Source organism: Triticum aestivum, chromosome 7D (assembly GCF_018294505.1).
Source record: "Triticum aestivum cultivar Chinese Spring chromosome 7D, IWGSC CS RefSeq v2.1, whole genome shotgun sequence".
Taxonomy (NCBI): domain Eukaryota; kingdom Viridiplantae; phylum Streptophyta; class Magnoliopsida; order Poales; family Poaceae; genus Triticum; species Triticum aestivum.
Genome location: NC_057814.1, coordinates 31,939,553 through 31,960,143, shown reverse-complemented (window position 1 = coordinate 31,960,143; position 20,591 = coordinate 31,939,553).

Below are 20,591 nucleotides of genomic sequence, written 5' to 3'. Positions count from 1 at the left end.
TGACAGCAAAAGGGTGACAACTCGATCTGATCATAATTTGTCAATTGGTTTCTCTCTCAAACATTGTGTCTCGGTGCCTCGCTCGGTAGCCCCCTTGATATGTAGACTTCTCGCTCGCGCACAGCTGTAGTGACGATGACGCTGAACCCAGTGTGCCTTGTTTTTACCGGCCTCATGTGATAGTTTTCACCCTGTTTTCTCTTAATTAACAAGGCAACCTTTTCTTTGTTACTACTAGTGAATCTGAAATCATTCGGGGTAGACATAAAATATATCAGTTCAACCCAATTATTGCAGCAACTATTTTAAAAGAATTTAGCTAGCTGCCCGTGCGTTGCACGGAACATCAAGATGCATTTGTATGAGTAGTTTATCTTGTGAGAGAAAAGGTTGAACGAGGGAAGGCCTTATTTGCGAACGTGGTGAGACGTGTGGGTATATTTTTGCAAAATTGCCATAGTTTCTTTCCTATCCGTTAGATACAAATCCGACGGCCTATATTGCAGGATGGCACGCACACCATCATCACCAACTCTGTTTTCTACTCCCTCCATCCGAAAATACTTCTCATCAAAATGGATAAAAAGAGATGTATCTAAAACTAAAATACGTCTAGATACATTTCCTTTTATCCATTTTGATGACAAGTATTTCCGGACGGAGGGAGTATTTGTCTTTTTAGAGATTTCAACAAGTGACTATGACCGGACCTTACCAACATACTCAAAAAAGTAGTCCATAATTTTGATGTTACCCTCTTTTCTTGGCGGTGCAGTGCCATCTGGATACCTCATAAATAAATCAAGGACAAATTTGACCCCTTCCTGAAAAGACATACGGAGCAAAATGAGTGAATCTACACTCTAAAATATGTCTACATACACATCCGTATGTGGTAGTCCAGTTGAAACCTGAAAAAGACAAATATTTAGGAATGAAGGGAGTATATATAAGAGTAGACATGGAGATATATCTCCAGCATGGTCTACAACAAAAATGTGCTGGGCTGGTTAGCGCCGGATGCTCGCAACGCGATGACATGAGTTCGAATTCTGTCTTTTAACTTTATATTTTTATATTATATATTACGCTACTTATTTAATATATACTTCTTTCGCTACTGTACTGACAGTGGAACCCACAGAGTACTTAGAATACAAGATTAAGGATGGACTTGTTTCTTTTTAACTTTCTGTACGAAGCTGTAGCCACCCTGCAAGTCACGTGTACACTGTACATGCAATTAACTTTTTATAGAGGGACAATCATACAGGCAATTAACTCAAATGGATTGGATGTCACTCTATTATTTCCAGCATAAAGAGCATCTCCAACGGCAGCCGGCAAATTTCCTCCCGCTTCCTTAAGCGGAGGACGACATCAAACGCCAGCGGCATACATTTTTACAACTATAACCAACCAGATGAAATTCGTGCAAACACGGACTAATTTCATATAAGCATGAAGGATTTCGTATAAAAAAGCCAGATCTTCATATAAACATGATGGATTTCATTACATTTACATGAACTAAGAGGTGCCAATCCGGCTCTCTTGTATAATTAATACTCCCTCCGTCCGGAAATACTTGTCCTAGAAATGGATGTATCTACACTTATTTTAGTTCTAAATGGCCGCCCGCGGATCCCTTTGTCTTCCTCATGTCCGTCAGACACTTGTAGGGTCGACGAAGGTCCTCGGAAGAGACGAAGCAGCAAAGAAACCACCTGAATCCGCGGTCGTCGCCTCGGCGGTGGCCTTCATGGGTCCCAAGTGGCGGCAGCCTCCCGTGTTCTACTTCTCCTCGATGATGGCGGCGGACACGGAGAAGCTGGCCACCGACTCGTCGCTCTCCACGCACCCGGCTTTTGTCTCTGCCTGCATGGCGCTGCCGCAGGCACGGGAGGCGCGCCCACAGACACGGGAGGCGCGTCCACCGCATACACTGGTGGCGCGGTACGACGCGGCATCGACGGCGCCCGTACCGGCGTGCTAGCCGCCGTGCCGACTTGGAGCTACCCCCCACTCCTCATCAAGCTGAACTGGAGTAGCGAGTTGCTGAACCACGCGCCTGCTTGAGGCGGCAACTGGCTCCATCGGGCCAAGCGAGGTTGGTGAAGCACCGAGCGGCCTCGCCCGTATCCGGAGGGCTCGGTGGGCCACCCAGCCGGGTAATATGCCGGAGAACGGCTCATCGGAAGCCATCAGAAGAGTGGAGAAAATGGTGAAGGAGGAGATGGGGGAGCGGCGGAGTGGTGCGATTCTTGCCCGTTGTCTGTCTGGCCTCATGTAAATAGAGGGCGGACGGTAGGAACTTGGCCGGCGTCTGGCCTCGTTTAAACTGAGGGCGGACGGGAGGAGCTTGGCCGGTGTTGCGTTTAATTCCGGCCCGCTCATGAACGGACGTGTGGCAGAAGTAGGATTCTCGGTTTGCATGCGGGTTTAATGGAGGCGCCGGGCGTGCAGCGGGCGGCACAGTACTATTCGATTTGACAGCAGTAATGAGCTGTCAAATCACATAGGCCCTCGCCTCTCGTGAAACCGACCGAGCTAGACTGCCCGCCCTCTAGCCTTTAAAAAAATGTATATACTTCACTTTTGTATAGTAGTAGTATCGATGGATTGCGCCATGGAGCAAAACTTGAAATTAAAAAAAGGTGGTACATATAGAGAGCGCTCGTCGCCAAATTATGCATATAGTACTATTAAAAAGGCTTGTCACAATAATGGTTTCCAGCACAAGTGCACAACCCACCCCTCAAATAAAACTAAGCACCCTGACATTCTTTGACAAAACTAAGCACCCTGAAATTCTTTGACAACTAAACTGCTCGCTATATGATGTTGGCCATATATATTGTACGTATATAATGTGAAGAAACGAGTGGTAGTACTATACCAACTAAATGATGAAATGTAAGAAATACTAGTATGTATGTACTGAACAGTTAAAGTAACAAGAAGAAACATAACATAGTTCTGCTGGGGGCTCAGCACAACACACCCCTCAAATTAAATTAAGCACACCTAAAATTAAACTTTGCAACTATTCCGGTAGACACTGCATTAGAACCACCATGAGCAACGACACTGCCACCTTACTCAGAGTCCTCGTCCACGTCCTCGACTTCGTCCTTGTCCCTCTTCCTCTTGGCCGATACTTCTTTGCTTGAACCGCACACTTGGTTGTTGCTCTTCATCCAACCCTTGTAGATATTGAAGCAAAGGTAGCCATCCATTGCAGTGGTAGTGGATGTGGTCTATATCTAGTACATTCCGCTGCCATGCATGACGATGAAACGTGTATGGAGGTTTCTCCAGTTTACCGTACGAAGGATGAACCATGGCTCCTGCCAGGGTCAGCATTGAAGGCTGACGAGAGGACACCAGCCGATTCTTCTGGAGGTCGAAGGTGTTGCCTACAACGAGGCCTATCTAACGCATGACTTCTTTGTCGTTACCAAAGTCTAAAGTAACGAATTTGACTAGGTTGCTCTCGAGGAAGTCCCTAAAATCCTGGCACTCAACGTCGGCATCGCATATGTGGTAGACCAAGCATAAGTTATGCACGCAAACCTGGATCACGGCGGGCTTCTTCCTCTCTTCATCCTTTAGATCCTTCTCTCATCCCAGGACTATGGTGTACTCAACATCTAGCCCAGCGACCCACTCATCATCTGAGTCTTCGAACATGCGTCTGAAGCGAGAAAGGCATATTTTCACCGTCGCGGAAGAACGGGTGTAGATGACGTCGAACTCATCGCCGGTGATGGTTCTAACCTTGTACTCACCGCCGATCGGGGAGATTGGGGACGCCATGGATTTGGGAGGAGGGTTAGGATTAGTGGAACTGCCGTAATGTGAATGGACGGGAAGACTAGGAGCGAACCGCCGTAGTATTGAAGGACGTGCGGGGACGAGTAGGAGCGAACTGCCAGCGTGCGAACGGCAGGGTAGTGGCTTTCCATTCTCCCATGATACGGGCTTCTGAGAGCCCTTGGATCTGAGATCGAACGGTTGCATGGCGTGATTCTAGACCTATTGAATATCCTATCCTGGAGGGTTATTCTGCAAATTTTCAGCAACTTAGCATGCGACCGTTTGATCTTAGATCCAAGGGCTGCCAGCAGCCCGTATCGTGGTCGCGCCTACCACGACCGTCGCGTCGCTCGTGCGGTCGCTCCCTTGGAGATTTAACACAGTGCGTTAGGCTATCTGATGTTGGCATGTCATACATAGTCATCACTTAGTCACTCATACTACAAAAAGGTTTTGGCTATAAGGTTGGCTATAATTGTATTTATTTTTTTACTTCTCTCTATCTCTTTTTCATCGTACTCCCTCCATCCCATAATATAAGAACGTTTTTGACACTAGTGTAGTGCCAAAAACGTTCTTATATTATGGGACACAGGGAGTACTACTATTTATTGCATTTGCCAAGGAGTGACCTCTTCCAATGAAATGGTGTTGCTAAGTTTGCTTCATTTAATTAGCTATAGACTCAAAATTGTCTTCTCACCTAGGTACACGCGCTTAGCACCGTTTCTTCCTTGGGTCACCAAACTAGTCTCTCTCTTCTTGATTAACTTGCCACATCAGACTTTATGCCTATGTGGCAAGCTTAAGCACCTGTAGGAGCAAGTAAGTACAATAGTGCGCTTTACATGGCATTTTTGCATATGTGGAGGAAAGAGAGGCAAGGAAAAAGTGGAGAAGTGGGATCTCATGCAAGAGCCAGCCTCTACTACATGGTGGAGCATTGGGAGAGGCACCTGTATGGAGGTGGTCAGGAATTGGGAGACTCACGCCGGTCGTAGCGCCGCAGTTAAAATGATAATGGCAAGTCAAATCACGGGGCCCGACCTGTCCAGCAGTAACTCGTTGTAAAATCACACAGCCCTACGTTTGCAGCAGCCTACTCCCTCGTCTTTTCGTGTCTCTGTCGATCCGACTAGGCGGAACTGCCCCGCCTACCGCGCAGGAAAAGCCCATGCAGTATACTCCCTCCGTCTAGGTGACCTAGGTGGAGAGGAAAACGAGAGAACTTAATGTTTAGTATTTGCTAAGGCTGGTTGTAATGGTACTAGCCTTAGCAATTTTGATGAGGTGTCATAGAATTAAATGAAGAAAGAGAGAGAGTTGAGTACTATGTGTCATACATGGCAATAAATAAAGTACTACATGATACTAATATATGATACATGGCGCAGGAGTACTAAGTATTATTAATACAGTTTTGCTAGAACTCATCTAGATGAGATATAATTTGGTCTCATTCATCTTTTGTAGCCATTGGATGTGATGCTATATAAGATGCGTGTGTGCTGACGTGGGTTGTATTTGTTCTTGTGCAACGAACTGACCACTGCATGTCATGTTTGATAGTCTCAAGTCATTAAAAGCATACAAGCCCCACACCTCTTCTTGGTTGATTCCTCTATTTATGTCAAAAAATAAGAAACAACGTGAGAGTTAATGCAACACGCCTACTACGACTCTCAGTTGGACCAGATGATCGTGCCACCAGCAACGAGTTCACCGTCCTCAAGAAGCTCGCGGACGACATCGCCGTACTCGTCCAGCCCGCGCGCTCGGGCTCCTCATTGCCTGCCACCCTAATCGGCCTCCATGACCGGAACCTCTTTCAAGCACTGGTGGCCCTGCGACTGCCCGCCGACGCCACGAAGAATGTCCACCTGGAGGTCGCGCTCGCCGCGAGGCGCCTCGCCCTGCAAGAATTTGTCGACCTACACATCCACGTGTACGAGCAAATTGTGTACATAGGTATCTACAAGGCCAGTGAGGACGCTACGACGTTGGCCTTCCTCAACCGGCTGGAAGCCTTGAATGCCTTTGCTGAGAAGCACGTCGACCTCGCCACAAAAGCCGCCGCTCCTTAGCCGCCGGTCGGTGGCCCGGTGCACTAAGTTGAGGAGGAGGAGGTCGTACGTTCGTGGATCCATCTTTCTTCTTGCCTTCTGTAACCACCACTGCGATCGCATCATCGTGGCCTTAATTCTTATTGTGCTGTTGCATTCTCCAATACCGACATGTGCGATCCCTTTGCCTAATTATATGCATCACTGTAACTAGTACTCCATCCTTCAATTTATAAGTTGTGCTTACCTTTTCCATCAACTTCGTGCAACGCGCGGGCATCTTGCTAGAAACACTAGAATATGTCTATATAATCCGTATCTGATAGTCCATTTGAAATCTAAAAAAAGACAAATATTTAGGTACGGAGGGAGTAATATATTAGGAGTATATCAAAAAAATAGTGATTTCTTTCAAGTTTGTGAACAAATAATACTATTCTACTACTTTGGATCCATCGCAACGCACGGGCACATTGCTGGTAAAAGGAAAAGGCCTGCCGTGTTCGCGTCGCGCCCCCACACGCCCGGGAATCGGGAGTACAACACGGCCCGTCCGGCACGACACATAACTTAGGGAAGGCGTCTTGCCTAGCATTTTCACTTTCATGTGGGACCACCGTTGAGCAAACCGACACCCGCCCGCCGCCGGGTTGGAAAACAGAAACGAGGGGAAGATCTAGCTGTAGCACGGAAGCCAAGAAATTTGGTGTCAGACGGGGCTTTTTGATAGAGTAGGAGCATTCCGTACTAGTACTACTCCTACTAGTACCTTGTTTGTACTCCTAATACTATATTACTAGTACTAGCACTATACAACTAGTAGGTACGTGCACGACACAACATCATAGGAACAAAAAACGGGAAGATCTTGTTTTGGGTGATTTATCTTTTTTTCAATCAACATAGTATGATGTGGGGGGCACCCATGGAGCTTATGTGGCTTGGTTGCATGGCTACGGAAGGTTAGAGAAAAATAAATAGATAATGTGTTTAGAGTGCACTCCACTAAATAGATATACTTTGGATCCATTGCAACGGACCGGCACATCTATATCTATACCCCCTATATAGTGTGTGAAAAACTTTGAAAGTTGGTCGTTGGATGAAGCCAATCCGACGGTACAAAGATGGCAAATCCAAGCACTACTGGCCGTTGGATATCATCCACCAGATTCTGCCACATGTATAATCTAGAAGACTCCATGGTTGAACTTAATTCATGAATAAATTTGCCACAACTAAGCTTAGGAAAAGTTATTAGTTCTTCAAAATGAGAGCCACAAGTTGGCAAGCCTAAGGGAATATTGCCACATTTTTTGTGCGTCTGTCATGTGGGGCCTTAGTGTGGCTTGCCTAAGGTGTGGCTTGAACCAAACACTCACCTAAGTTAATCAAACTTGCCTAACCTTACATTCCACCAGATTTTGCCACATGTTAGAATCCAGAAAGCTCCACATGTAGAAGCATAATGCACAAACCACCGGAATCTCATGCGTGCAATGCACGTGTACCTTACTAGTACTAGTTGGTAGTAGTAAGAAACAAATTCCAGTTTTGGCACGAGCTCGTATTGCGGGAGCACCACAAGGCCTGCCGCATGAGTTACATTTCCCTCTCGGGGCCCACGGGACCGAACTTCAGTGGCTTAGTGCCCGGCCTATGAGTCAATGACATGCGGACCTTAAATGCGGCTGGCCCACATGTCATTCTCATGGTGGTGGCGTGGTTCGCGACTCACTCGTTCGAGATGAACCGGCCGGTGGTGGCGTGGCCGTGGCGAGGGTGCCACAGCTGGGCGTCGGGGCGTTACGAGGTGTGGATGGCCACACCGGCAGGTACTAACTGTAGTACATAAGTACTCCAGCTGAGGATTGATGCCCGGGACGAAATGTGTCACAGCCGCTGGATGAAAATTCGATGGTGCGGGAGTACGGATCGGAGCATAGCAGCGGAGCAGGCAAACCGCGTCCAATCGGGTGTGTCTGTGGTAGAAAGTTGATGGTCGCCATAGTTCAGCTGGCCCGCATGTCATGCACACAAAGGCAGAGGAGCAGTGGGGCCGAGAGGGATGAGGGGCACGTCGGGGGGATGAGGATCCCCTGACGGGAACAATCCTACCATTCTGTCACTAACATGTGGGACCCATAAGCGTGGGTGCCACCTGTCAGCGAAGGAAAGGCAGGGCAAGGCAGTGATAGCCACATCAGAGGATCCATGTCCACGTCGGGGGACGTCGTGTCATGGGTTGGAGCGGCGTCGTGGGAATCGCGTGTGGGTGTGGCAGTGGTAGAAACAAGAAACGTGATGGTCGCCGTGGTTCAACTTCCATGGACAAGCTGTCATGTCTGCTAACACATTTATATCAAAACTAGAGTGTTTATATTTCAAGCACGTGAACAAGTATTATTCTACTACTTTGGATCCATTGCAACGCACGGGCCAGCACATTGGTAGTAGTAGTGTCCATCTCTATCGCTAGAGGCCTTCCCTCGTTCATCCTTTTCTCTCACAAGATAAACTACTCATACAAATGCATCTTGATGTTCCGTGGAACGCACGAGGATGTTTCCTTGGGGGTCTCTCCAACGCGGTGTGGCCGTAGTTGCAAGTTGACGCCCCTTGAGATGCCGACGTTGAGGGGCACTCGGATTTCCTCCGATGAGCAGGTAAGATGAGTTTGATCACGTAGTAAATGCATTCTAAAGACTACTTCCGTGTTCATTTCCTAATTCTCCCTCTGCCCACTGTTTCACAGGTTAGGCTCGGTGCGAGTGGAGATTGGCTTGCATATGTACGGGAGGGTACCAACATCAATTTGCACAACATTTACAACGGTGACACCTTTCTAACCGCATCTTCGCGGCCGATTTGTTGCCGTACGAGTAGGAAGACGCTGTGCTCCTTTCTAACCGCATCTTCGCGGTGAGCAACCAGGGGACTTATTTTGCATGGGACACATCCTACGATATACTCCCTCTCTCCCAGTTTATTTGTTTTGAATCTTTTCATTTTATAAGTTTCAAATTCAAATTTAGAGCTCCCCATCACATGTTGAGATTACAATGTCCATTAAATCATTGCGTGCATGTATAGTAAAGAAACAAATCTCGAGTTTGGCATGAGTTCATGCTGCGGGAGCACCACAAGCCCTGGCACAGGAGTTACATTTCCCTCTCAGAGCCGTCGGGACTGAGCTTTAGCGCCTTACTACACCTACCTTTGAGTCAATAACATGTGGACCCGATAGGTGACTGGTCCACATGTAATGCTCCCGTAGGCAGAGGGGCAGTGGGGCCAAGAGGGGTGAGCCGCAGGTCGGGGGACGTGTGGTTTCATGGGTTCGAGCGGCGTCGTGGGAATCGCGGGTGGCTGTCGTAGAAACTTGATGCTCGCCGCGTTTTAGGTGGCCCACATGTCATGCACACACAGGCAGAGGGGCGGTGCGGCCGAGAGGGGTGAGGCGCACGTCGGGGGGCGTGGTGCCGTGGGTTGGAGAGGCGTCGTGGGAATCGCGAAATGAAACGTGATGGTCGCCGTAGTTGAACTTCCATGGACAAGCTGTCATGTCTACGGACACATGCACTGCATACCGATCACTGGAAGGAGTAGTGGAGAAAGCTATATATGCGGATAAATAGTTCCTTATAGTCAAGCGGACCCATGCTACTACTCTGTTCCAAAGACATGCACACCATCGAAATAGTCCATCTATATCAATATACACCGAGAGGGAATAATTTTTTTACAAGAGATGAAATAGTTCATCCATCCATAATGCCCTCCTGCTGGTGCAGCCTTTTCTTCTTGTTCTCATTCTCTGTGGGAGACGGCTTCGCAACACGCTCTTTGGACCTTGCAGCTATCTCGAAACTCACACGGGCATCGAGGGCAGCCTATTTTATCCGCTCGTACGTCAAGGGATAATTCTCCCATCCAGATGACCTTAATGCCACCGTCTCGTCACCCTTCTGAAGATTTGTACCGAGCACAAAATTTTCTACATCGAATAGGGATGGTGTCTGTTTATCACAATCTTCTATAGGAATTTTGATTCTGGTTTGTAGGTCAGCGATGCTTTTCAAATCAAGGTTGTACGGCTCCAGCTTCTGTTTGTCCACTTCAATGGCTGCCCCACAGAAGTATACGTCCTCCCGAGACAAGAAATCGTGAAGCTCACCTGGTATGGAGGGCGAGTGTATGATGTGGTACACCAAAACATCATCTTCGAGGCACAGCTGAAGGATGGCGGCGCGCTGGATCTTCCCAGGGGCACGCTCCGTGTACTCTGCGTTGAGACTGATGACCCTCATCTCTACCTTTTCGAGGGAGTTGGATACATTGTTGATCCACTGCCGAACAACCCTTGGGTGGACGGATATGGTGGCAACTATGCGCATCGAGCCTTCGACGAGGACATGTTGGACGCTAAAAACCTGCATCTCGATCTCTTTCGCCATTTGGAACCGCTAGAATGGAGGGCTATGGTTTGGAGAATTAGGATTAGATGGCTAGTCTAACTGAAGTAGTAGATGATTATTTAAAGAGGTTAAAACAATGTGAATGCAGTGGGGTTTGGATGCAAATGAAGATGAAGGGGAGGTGAAGAAGCCGAGGAGAATCGGTCCCCAATGGAGAAGTAAATGGGAGAAGTGGCATGCAGGCAGTTGATTAGACGGCTAGGTAGACTAAACGAAAAGGCTATGCGGGTAGACTGATGAGTCGTACCTGTTCGTGTACGTGCCCATCCTTCCTGATAGGTGGGACCTATGCAAACAGATAAAAAAATGTGTCGTAGTTTTTTTTTTGAGCGCGTGAGTGGGAGACACAACATTCTCTAGTTAAGGAATACTCCCTCCGTTGAGGTGAGTATAAGTCACCTTATGAAAATCAGGTTTTCCCAAAACCTTTAGGCGTGGAGCATTAACTTCCTGCTCGATCCCCTCCCAACCTCATTAGCCAGCGTTCTCTTCCTCTGCTGCCGCGTTCTACCTTTCCATTTTTCCTCTTCTTAAGTGTGGAACGATCTGCATGCCGTCCTTGATGCACCAGAACGACCACTGCATGCATCGCGGCAGGGCGTTGATTGGGCATGCACGAGAATTTGGTTTTGCTCGCAATATGGATGATACGTGAACGATGAAGTGAACAGGCATGCTAGCACGGGAGACCTATTTCCGCTATACAATACTGGAGTACTCATGTTCCTACTAGTAGTAGTAGTAGTAGTAGTAGTAGTACAACTATGGTACTCCCTCCGTCTAGGTGTGTAAGTCATCTTACGAAAACCAAATAATCCCAAAACACTTAGGCGCGGTGCATTAATTTCTATCTCGTTTCTTGTTTCTTGACATATCAACCAATAAGAGATGAGGGGTGTGCAAGCTTTTAATGACTTGAGACTACCAAACACAACATGCATTGGTTAGTTCATTGCATGCAATGCTATTAATTAGCAAATAAACATTAAGGTCTCTCGTTTTCCCCTCCACCTTGGTCACGGCGCACAACCTAAGATGACTTACTCACCTAGACGGAGGGAGTACACTTGATGGTGAAAATATTATTCATCCCGTCCTCACAGTGAAGTGACAACACCCTGCGCCTCACACTAGTCCATGCGGCGTGTTCGGGTTACCAAAGTCAGCCTCACCCTGTGCACTGTGCAGTCTGTCACCGCCGCTGTACAGCACATTGGCGCCTCGCCTCGTCTCCCTCTCCGCTCCCATAGCACCACTCCATCTCCATCTCCTTCTCCATCTCCGTCTCCGTCTCCATCTCACTGTGCCCCCGTGTACCGTCGCCTCACTCGCCTCCCCCAGTACCACTATTCCCTCGCTAGCCGATCCAGCACCGACATCCTTCTCCCCCGTAAATCAAGCCCCCTTCCAAACTCCACCATAGCCGAACGCGAACCGCGCAGCATCCATATGAGCCGCGATTGGAGCAATCTCCCCAGTGACATCCTCGACCTCTGTTGTTCGTGTATGGATATGTTGAGCACCCTGCGGCTGGCTGCATGCTCGAGGGACATGCACACGGCCATCGTCGAAGCGAGGCCTAAGCTTTTCAAGACACCCTGCTTGCTGCTATTTGGTCTTGCGAGATTGGCTCACCATGATACGGAGGCGTGCATGATGCCCCTCGACTTCAATCCGATCTCCATTAGGCGAAACTTCTTTGCAGGTATGTAGTGGGTCGCCGTACATCATTTTTCTCGACATCGATCCGATCACCATCGCCCGAAACTTCTTGGCAGGTATGTACTGGGTCGGCATGAACTCCCACTGGATGGCTGCCTTCAGAGAAGACGGTAAAAAGTTGGTGCTCGTGAACTTGCAGACCTCCCATGAGATTATCCTTCCTCCGTTGGATTATATAGAGTATTACCATCGCGGTCCAAGTCATCTAGATTACTACGTCAGTTGGACGGACCTTGTTTAGTAGAAGATTGTAATCTGCCAAGTGCCCACACGACATGCGAATTACGCAGACTTCAAGCTAATTGCCTTGTTCGACCGCGGACTCGCCTATCTAATTTACGTCGGTGCCTTCTTTAGCTGGAGACAACTCGGCTCGCAGTGGATCATCGTCAAAGCTGATACACACTTCTGTGATGCTATTGAACACAATGGCATCATCTACGCGATCGACAAAGCAGATGGCACCACGTATTGCTGGGACGACGCGTGTAAGTTGTTTCCGTCTCATGTTAATGATGACGCCATGACACTGTTTGAACTTTTTGTGATGATTGGCATATCCCTGTTTGAGCAGAATTTGAGTAGAATTATGGCAATGTATTAGAGACGCCGTAAATCAGCTATATTTGGAATGAGTTAATTCATGTGATTGTGACCATGTCATTACAGCCAATTTGTACCCTGAATAATCAAACGGTTAGGAATATATGGATATTATCCTTATTTTCATGATGTGTATGAGTGTGTATCAATGGCCATGTTAGTTTCCTCATTTTCATGATGTAGAAACATGCACCACACTGATGGTTTCATCTAACCATACATTAGGGAAGTAAATGTGCATATCGAGAACTCTATATTTGGAAGTAGTGAAATCCTACAATGCTTACCATGTGTACATACCTATATTCGCCCTTCAGCAATCAATGGCTAGAATAATATCCTCACAAAATTTTTGCCCACAGAACACGAGTATATAACAATGCATGGTCTGTTAGTTACCTTGAAGAATTTGTTTGTGAGGACAGAACATTATTACTCCCTCCGTTCCCAAATATTTGTCTTTCTAGAGATTTTAACAAGTGACTACATACGGAGCAAAATGAGTGAATCTACACTCTAAAATATGTCTACATACATCCGTATGTTGTGTCTATTTTAAATGCCTAGAAAGACAAATATTTGGGAACAGAGGGAGTACATAACATGCATGACATGGTAGTTTCCTGTGAAGAATCGATTGCGAGATAACATGAGTATAACCATGCATGGCACTTCTATATTTTCGAACCCAGTATACATTTCCCTGTATTTTCCTCCCAGTTCCAACAGGGACATATCAATGTTGTTTCTTGCACTATCCTACTCATACTCTGAACAATGCTGATCTTACATTAACAATGCATGTCCTTTTCGATATGATGCAGTGTCCCTACAGTTACTGCCCTTTGAAATCACACCACCTTTGCCAAAAACAGGGAAGCACAACTGGTTCCTCGCTCGATCAGACGACGGCAAAAGACTGATGATCATTCGGACACATGAGCCGGAAAAGTTATATTGCAAAAACCCCCACTGTATACAAGCACTGTGTAATACGTGAGTATCCGGACAGTGGTTGTTACGTCTATGAGCAGGATACTAGCTTGTTGGGGCCTTTAGGATTTTTTTAGTTGGAGGCGGGTAAACAGCCTTGTTTCACACTCTCTATTTCTCGGACTCAATTATCCGATTAACCAGGAGATCACCGTTGGCAAGGACCTTGATGGTCTACACGGCGAGCCCTAGGAGTTCGGGAGCAAACTCCCCTGATTGTCAACAATACAGCCTGCAGCCAAAAGAAGGTGAGAATGACAAAGGCATCCGGATTAAATTTGATCCTTGGATGTCTCAATTATGACAGGCAGTGATGTGGTTCAAGCCTTCAGGTTGATAGGTAATTGGGCTATTGCATCGAAAGGGTGGAGTACTGGTGTCTCCGGATCACTGGTCGCTGAAGCGGGGCTGCAAATTATGATGGTGTTGGATCATCTCTTCGAATGACCTTGTTGTCTTTGCTGCTGGTTCTGGATGGGTAGTTCTTTCTTTTGTTATGCATATTCCTTGTCATTTGGTCATCCTCATCTATGTCACTCTTATTATGTAATAGTTACTTATGTTTAGAATGTCATTCTCGTCTGGATCACGAGAGTCGGAGCGCTGTAGATGGGTGCGTTTTGGTGGTGTAGCAAGACTTCTTATGAACTATCATGTCTTGCTGTTTATGTCAGTAGTAGTCACTAGTCAGTGTTTGAATGTTGTATATATCGTTGTTTCGAACTGTTTATTGTCTCGAACTACTGGTGGGCTAAATGAGGGCATCACCATTCTCCAGTGTTCAGAGTATATCTCCTTTTTTCAAGTTATATAATTTGAGCTCACTGTCTTTTCGATGATGTACACTTGTTTGGGCCAGTGAGGTGTCGTTGAATATGGGCCGAGTAGTAACGCAATGCCAAACAGGTCAATTATGACTCTCAGGCCGGGCTCTCAAAAGATCCTGAAAAAAAAGGCCGGGCTCTCCAAAAAAGAAAGAATAAGGACTCTTAGGCCGACATGTGGGTGCCACCGGTGTTTTCGTGCACTTGCGCGCCGAGAGCATATTGGCGCGTGCTCGAAATTCATACTACCTTTTCATCCCCAGTCTCCCACCCCTCCCCCACCTCTGGAATCTCGATTCCTACTCCAGTTCCCCCAAATCCCCCTCCTGTACTCCCTGTACTCAAGCACACTATCATGTCGCCGGTCAACGCGGATCTCTGAGCTGGAGATCCTGAGGTCCGTCCTGGCTTCGGTCGCTGTGTGCTGTCGCTCAACAGTGGCATGGCGGCGCTAGACGACCAGTTTGCCGGCAAAGTGCTGATGGTAACCATCAACGGCGACCGGCCTCCCGTCTCGCCGGACGACCTTGTCAAAGCTCTTGGCATTGCGCACGGCATCTAAATAAGTGACTTGCTCGTCGAAGTCTGTCCGCCACTGGCTGATTTCTTTGTCAGGTTCCGGGCAACTTTCAACTGCAGTCGTGTGTTCGAATCTTCCCGGTGTTTGTTCTGCGATGGCGCGCTGGTGAGCTTTGATCGGTGGCACCCAGGTGGGGCTCGGTGCCCTCTGAGCTTGAGTTTTTAACAAAGCTTACCTTGCACGGCATGCCTCGACGTGCTTCGAACAGCGAGTCAGTGAACGAGCTTATCAACGACCTTGGAGGTGAGCTCGTAAGTATGTTTGTTCCTCCAGACAGCTGGGCTCTGACGGTTATGGCATGGATGAAGAAGCCGTCCACCATACCGAAGGTGATTGGTGTTGAGATACCGGTGCAGGAACCGGGGTTGTACTATTCGTCGCCACCAAGGCCGCCGCGGACCACGGTAGGGATGTACCTATATCGAGTGTTTGTGCATGTCGAAGTCAATCCATCAATCGAAGTCCTGCCGCCGCCGCTGGTGCCAGGGTCCGTCGACGACGTCCATTACAGGAGTCAACGTCAGACTTTCCCCGTGTTGCTCGGAACGATGGATGGCACAGGGCCTACTCCATCGCGCAGCGGAGGCCACTGCTTCTTTGGGAGAAGAGGCAGGGCTGGCTGCCTGGATGTGCTCTAATTTGAGGTAACAACTCAATCTTATCAGATACTATTTAAATCCGAGCTATGGGTGTGAAGCACTGATATGCCAGTACATTTGATTGTGACCTGTTCTAATTTTGTACCTGAACTTTTTTTAGAAAGGACTGTACGTCAACTTAATGTGCTACCAGAACTTATTGTGTTGTCTGTGTGTTTTCTTTGCACAACATTCAAGATATTTCCCCGTCATTGATAAAGACGATGAACCGTTATGTATGACTTCGTTGGTTTCAACATAGCCCTTCCCGTAGCGATCCACTGCTTCCATCCTGCTTGTGCCGCCTGCGTGAAATTTTTGTATGCAAGTTCAGTGTGCTATGATGTTCTATATGATTGTGTCAACTATATAAGTTTTTACTGAGCATCAGCAATGCATATGGCTGAAAGATGTATTTACGAGCATCGACCGATGGGTCTCTTGTAACAGCCCCAAAATTGGGTTATCAATTTTTGTGCTGTTATTCTCTCCTGGCACTCATTTTCAAAGTTTTCTCCTGAGTTTGCTGGATGACTCTGAGAAGTTTTTGTCATTTCCAACCTTTCAAAACCTTGCTCATGTCTTTTTCAGCGGGAAAGACCTCATTTGCATCAGCTCAAATCCTCTCAAACCCTAATTCCAAATTTTTGGAATTTGGATATGTCCTTTGTGCTTACAAAGGAGCCATCATTTTCCTTGATCTGTTGATCCTCCCAATTGTTCCCAGAGATCATTCTATCTTTCTGAACCTTGGATATGCAAAAATATTGCTAAGTCTCATGCAATATTTTTGAATTATGATTTATTCCTTTTCTTGCCTTTCTGAGGAATAAAATCCAAAGGCATATCTAGCCATCTCCTAAATTCATGAGAATTGGTGGAGTTGATGCTTATGCCTAATCCAAGCTCTGGCAAGTATATTGGCCATAATTAAATAAGGAAATTGCCTTTTCCTATTTAATGCCAATATTGCATTTCTGCCAATTTCCAAAGGAACTACTATTTTTATAGCAGAGAAAATTCGCACATAAATTGTGGAGCTTGTCCTTGCTATATAATCACTAGTTCCATCCTAATATCATGATTCCACAGTTCAAAATTTCGCACATGATCCAATGCAAGTTTCTGCCTTCTCTGAAATTTTGCAAAGGAAGTGCTTTATTGCTAAGTCCAATTGAGCTGCAATTTGGCAGGGTGTTTAACATTGTTAAATAACCCATTGATACCAAAGATGAGCTCAATCCATTCATCCTAGCTCCCTGTGCAATTTTTCAAAGTTTCTGACCAGAACACAAGTTTGTGAAGGAAGTACCTTCATAGTGTTTCCAAATGGAATGAAACTTTTCCATCCTCTCAAGTATCTCAAATAATTATCCTCCACCCAAATTCAGTTCATTTCATTGAACTATGTGAGCACAGGAGCAATTCTTGTTTTCTGTCCAAATTTTGAGTTTGTCAAGCAAGTGTATTTTATCTTCCTCCATTATGGCTGATAATTTTTCCAAGCCTTCTCCTACTCATATAACCTATCTCCACAAGAGTTGGGCTCATTTCACTTGACCAATTGCCCTAAGGATTTTTCTGAAATTTTTGGACAGAAATGATAGCTGTGAAGGAAGTACCATTTTGGTGAGTCCATTTGGTATGAACTTTTTACAGCATCATGGTATGTTCAAATCATCAGGCTTTGCCAAGTTATAGCCGAATCCATCACTCCTAGTGAGTGTTTCATCATGATTAAGTTTCTGGGTCAGTTTTGGTGGTTGTACAGCAACTATGGTAAATAGTTGTCCATTTTACCTCAAAACTCCCAGGACCGTAGTCCTTTCTACCCCAAGCCTCCCGGACATCAAGTTTACCATTTACCCTCTCTGGTTTAATCTCTAGGATGTTGCCAAGTTTGCAACAGCAAACTTGTGGAGCTTGTTTCACTCACCTCCATTTGTCTCTGCCCGATCTTTCACCATGGTAACACTCCACGCTGGAAGGACTACGCGGTAGACATGAATTTACATCAGTTAAAACCCCAGAGCGTGCCATGCCAGTAGTGACCACGTGTGTAACCAGCCAAAACGGTGGTCTAGCCACTGTGGTCGTCGGCATCGCTGCCCCGACCGCCTCTGGCCTCGCCATTAATGTCCTACAGCTCCCCCTCGACGTCGTCTTCCCTCTGGACCTCTGGCCCCCTCTGTTCTCTTCTCCGACGAGCCGTGCCAAGGACCAAACAGTGAGCTACTGTAGCCATCGTCGCCTTCCTCGCTCATGTCCTCTTCTCCGTTCACCTGCGAGCTTTGCTCGGTTCCGTGAGCCTCTGGCGCTCATCCTCACCCTCCTCGTCGCCTTCCCGCCGCTTCCCATGAGCTTTGGCCGCGTCTGCCGACACTGCGCCCCTCGCCGGCACACGAACACGTCGCCCGCCGCGTGCCACCTCCTCCCCTCTTTGCCCCGGCTATAAATAGCCCGCCCTCGAGCCTCTGGAGATCATCAGCAACCCTCCCCAACCACTCGCAGCTCTCCCCCTCGCCTCGGAGCTCCCCATCACCTCCAATGGCCGAGCCATCGCCGCCTCGGGCTCTGCTCAATTCCGGTGATACTGCGCTTCTCTCGCCATTCCACCTCCTCCAATACGCTCCCCAGTGTCCTGTGGGCCTCCCCGTTGCGTCGCCCGACCGTGTCCCCCACCGGAGCCCCTAGTTCACCGGAGGCCGAAGCCCCTCTCCGCCGCGGGCCGGGTGGCTCCCTCTCCAGTGCTCGTCGCCGGCAACGGAGACTACCCCGGGGTGGGCCTCCTCCTCCTGAGCCCGTGGGTAGGTCGCCCGTCGCCTGTCGTGGCCGGACGCGCCGGCGAGCGCCGTCGGGGCGGGTGCCTTCCCTCGGCCAGGCGCGCGTCGAGCGGGAGGAGGAAGAAGCCAGGCCAGGCGGGCGCCTCCTCGCGCGGCCCCACCTGTCGGCGACCGAAGGGCCTGGCCCAGTGCCAGCGTGGATATGTGGCGGCGCCCCCACCAAAAATATGTTTCCCCCACGCGAAAGCGTATTGCTGGATAGTGCGCCTTCAATCACCGAAAGCGTATTCTTCCCCTTCTTCCGGCCGGAATGCGTTTTCGTTTCTGGAAAGTGTATTTCTGAGAAAGACGCGATCTGTTTTTCTGCCAGGGCCCAGTTTGTAATGATTTTCTTTACAGATAGGCCCCTAGTAGTTAAACAGTCATATCTTTTTACCCGTAGCTCCGAATCAGGTGATTCCAAAGCCCACGTCTTTGTTTCGTCGAGCCCGTTCCGTTGATATCATTTTCATAATATTTTCAACAAGTGACTAGACAACACTGTGTGCAGTACTCCCTCCCTTCCGGTGTATAGGGCTCAAATCTCAAATCTCATGAACCAAGGCATTTTGCGATTGGAGGAATGTATCTCGTACTTTACAAAACTACCCTAATTAAACTCATGCATTAATTACATAGTTCTCTCGTTTTCCTCTCCACCTTGGTCGCGGTGCACAATATTGAGCACTCCTATATGACTAGCCCTATCTACATGCGGGACATTTCAAAGCATCCGGGCCCGCGTGCCATCCACCAAATCATAGCGAGGTGCTACAGTCGAGACTCACCTGTCACCCCGGTGTGGCCGTCATGACCCGGCATATCACAAAACCCACACCTTTACCAGCAGTGGTAAGGTGGCCTCCAAGTTGGACTGGACGAAGCAACCATCATTTCACTGGAACGCTCATTCAAGCCCTTTCTTCCCTTTGTTGAACAAAACCTCACTCCAGGCTACTCACTTCTGCCATTTTTCTTCTGTACCGACGAAGGAAAGGTGGGCGAATCAGTTATGCTGCTATATTTTCATTCCAAGAATCTTCTTTTTGCGAAGCACCGACCGATTCTCACATCCTATTCTTTTCCCGTTTTCATTGCGATTGTGGTTTCCTTTCGATCGCTTTTTGTTTGTCAGTTCATTGATGGATCCTGGAGCACTAGGCAAAGAGTTGCCGGCGGACAACCCACTGGAGGCAGCGATCTCCAGGAAGCGAGCACCGACCAACGAGTTGACCATGTTGGCGGGCCAACCCATGGAGACGAAGAACTCCAAGAAACAAGCACTGGCCAAAGATTTGAGGACGTTGGCGGACGAACTCCTCAAAGAAAGTTGGAAGAACAGCAAGGGCCCCACCATGCCTACCCCAGGAACTCTGATTGCCACCTATGTGAGGCTCAAGACCGAGTTTGAGGAGATAGTCGCCATTGAGAAGCAGTATTCCCCTGGCAAGGTGATGGCCCCCATCGAGGACGAGGAGATGGCCCCCGGAGGGATGAGATCCCCCGGTGAGCTGCATAAGGTAAAAAATAATGGCTTATCACCATAGTTGTGGTTTTTGATTATTTGCAATGTGCTTGCTAATATGTTAGGTTAGTGCAGGTGCCGGTGGACGTCCTTGATGATTCCGATGTCATGGCCCGTCCTGTTGGCATCGCCCCGGAGATCGATTCTGATGCCGCTGTCCATCCTGTGGACATCGCCCCAGCGATCGATTCCAATGCCGCGGTCAGTCCTGTGGACATCGCCCTAGAAATCGATTCCCATGCCGCTGTCCGTGCTGTGGTCATTTCCCGAGAGATCGATGACAAGAAATAGTTGGTTGCGCTAATCCTTCAGGGTAGTTTGCATTGCCCTGTGTTTAATTACCAGAACGATGCGTGTTATCAAACCATCTTAGGGCTAGTGCACTGTCTTGTGTGGGCGGATCTTGCTACTTTTGTTTGATAGTGAATCATGCGAACCCTCTCCGAGTTATGGAAACAGATGTATCCTCACCAGCTTTTGATGTAATATATGGCATGCTTAGATGTAAGTTTGAACTGTTTATC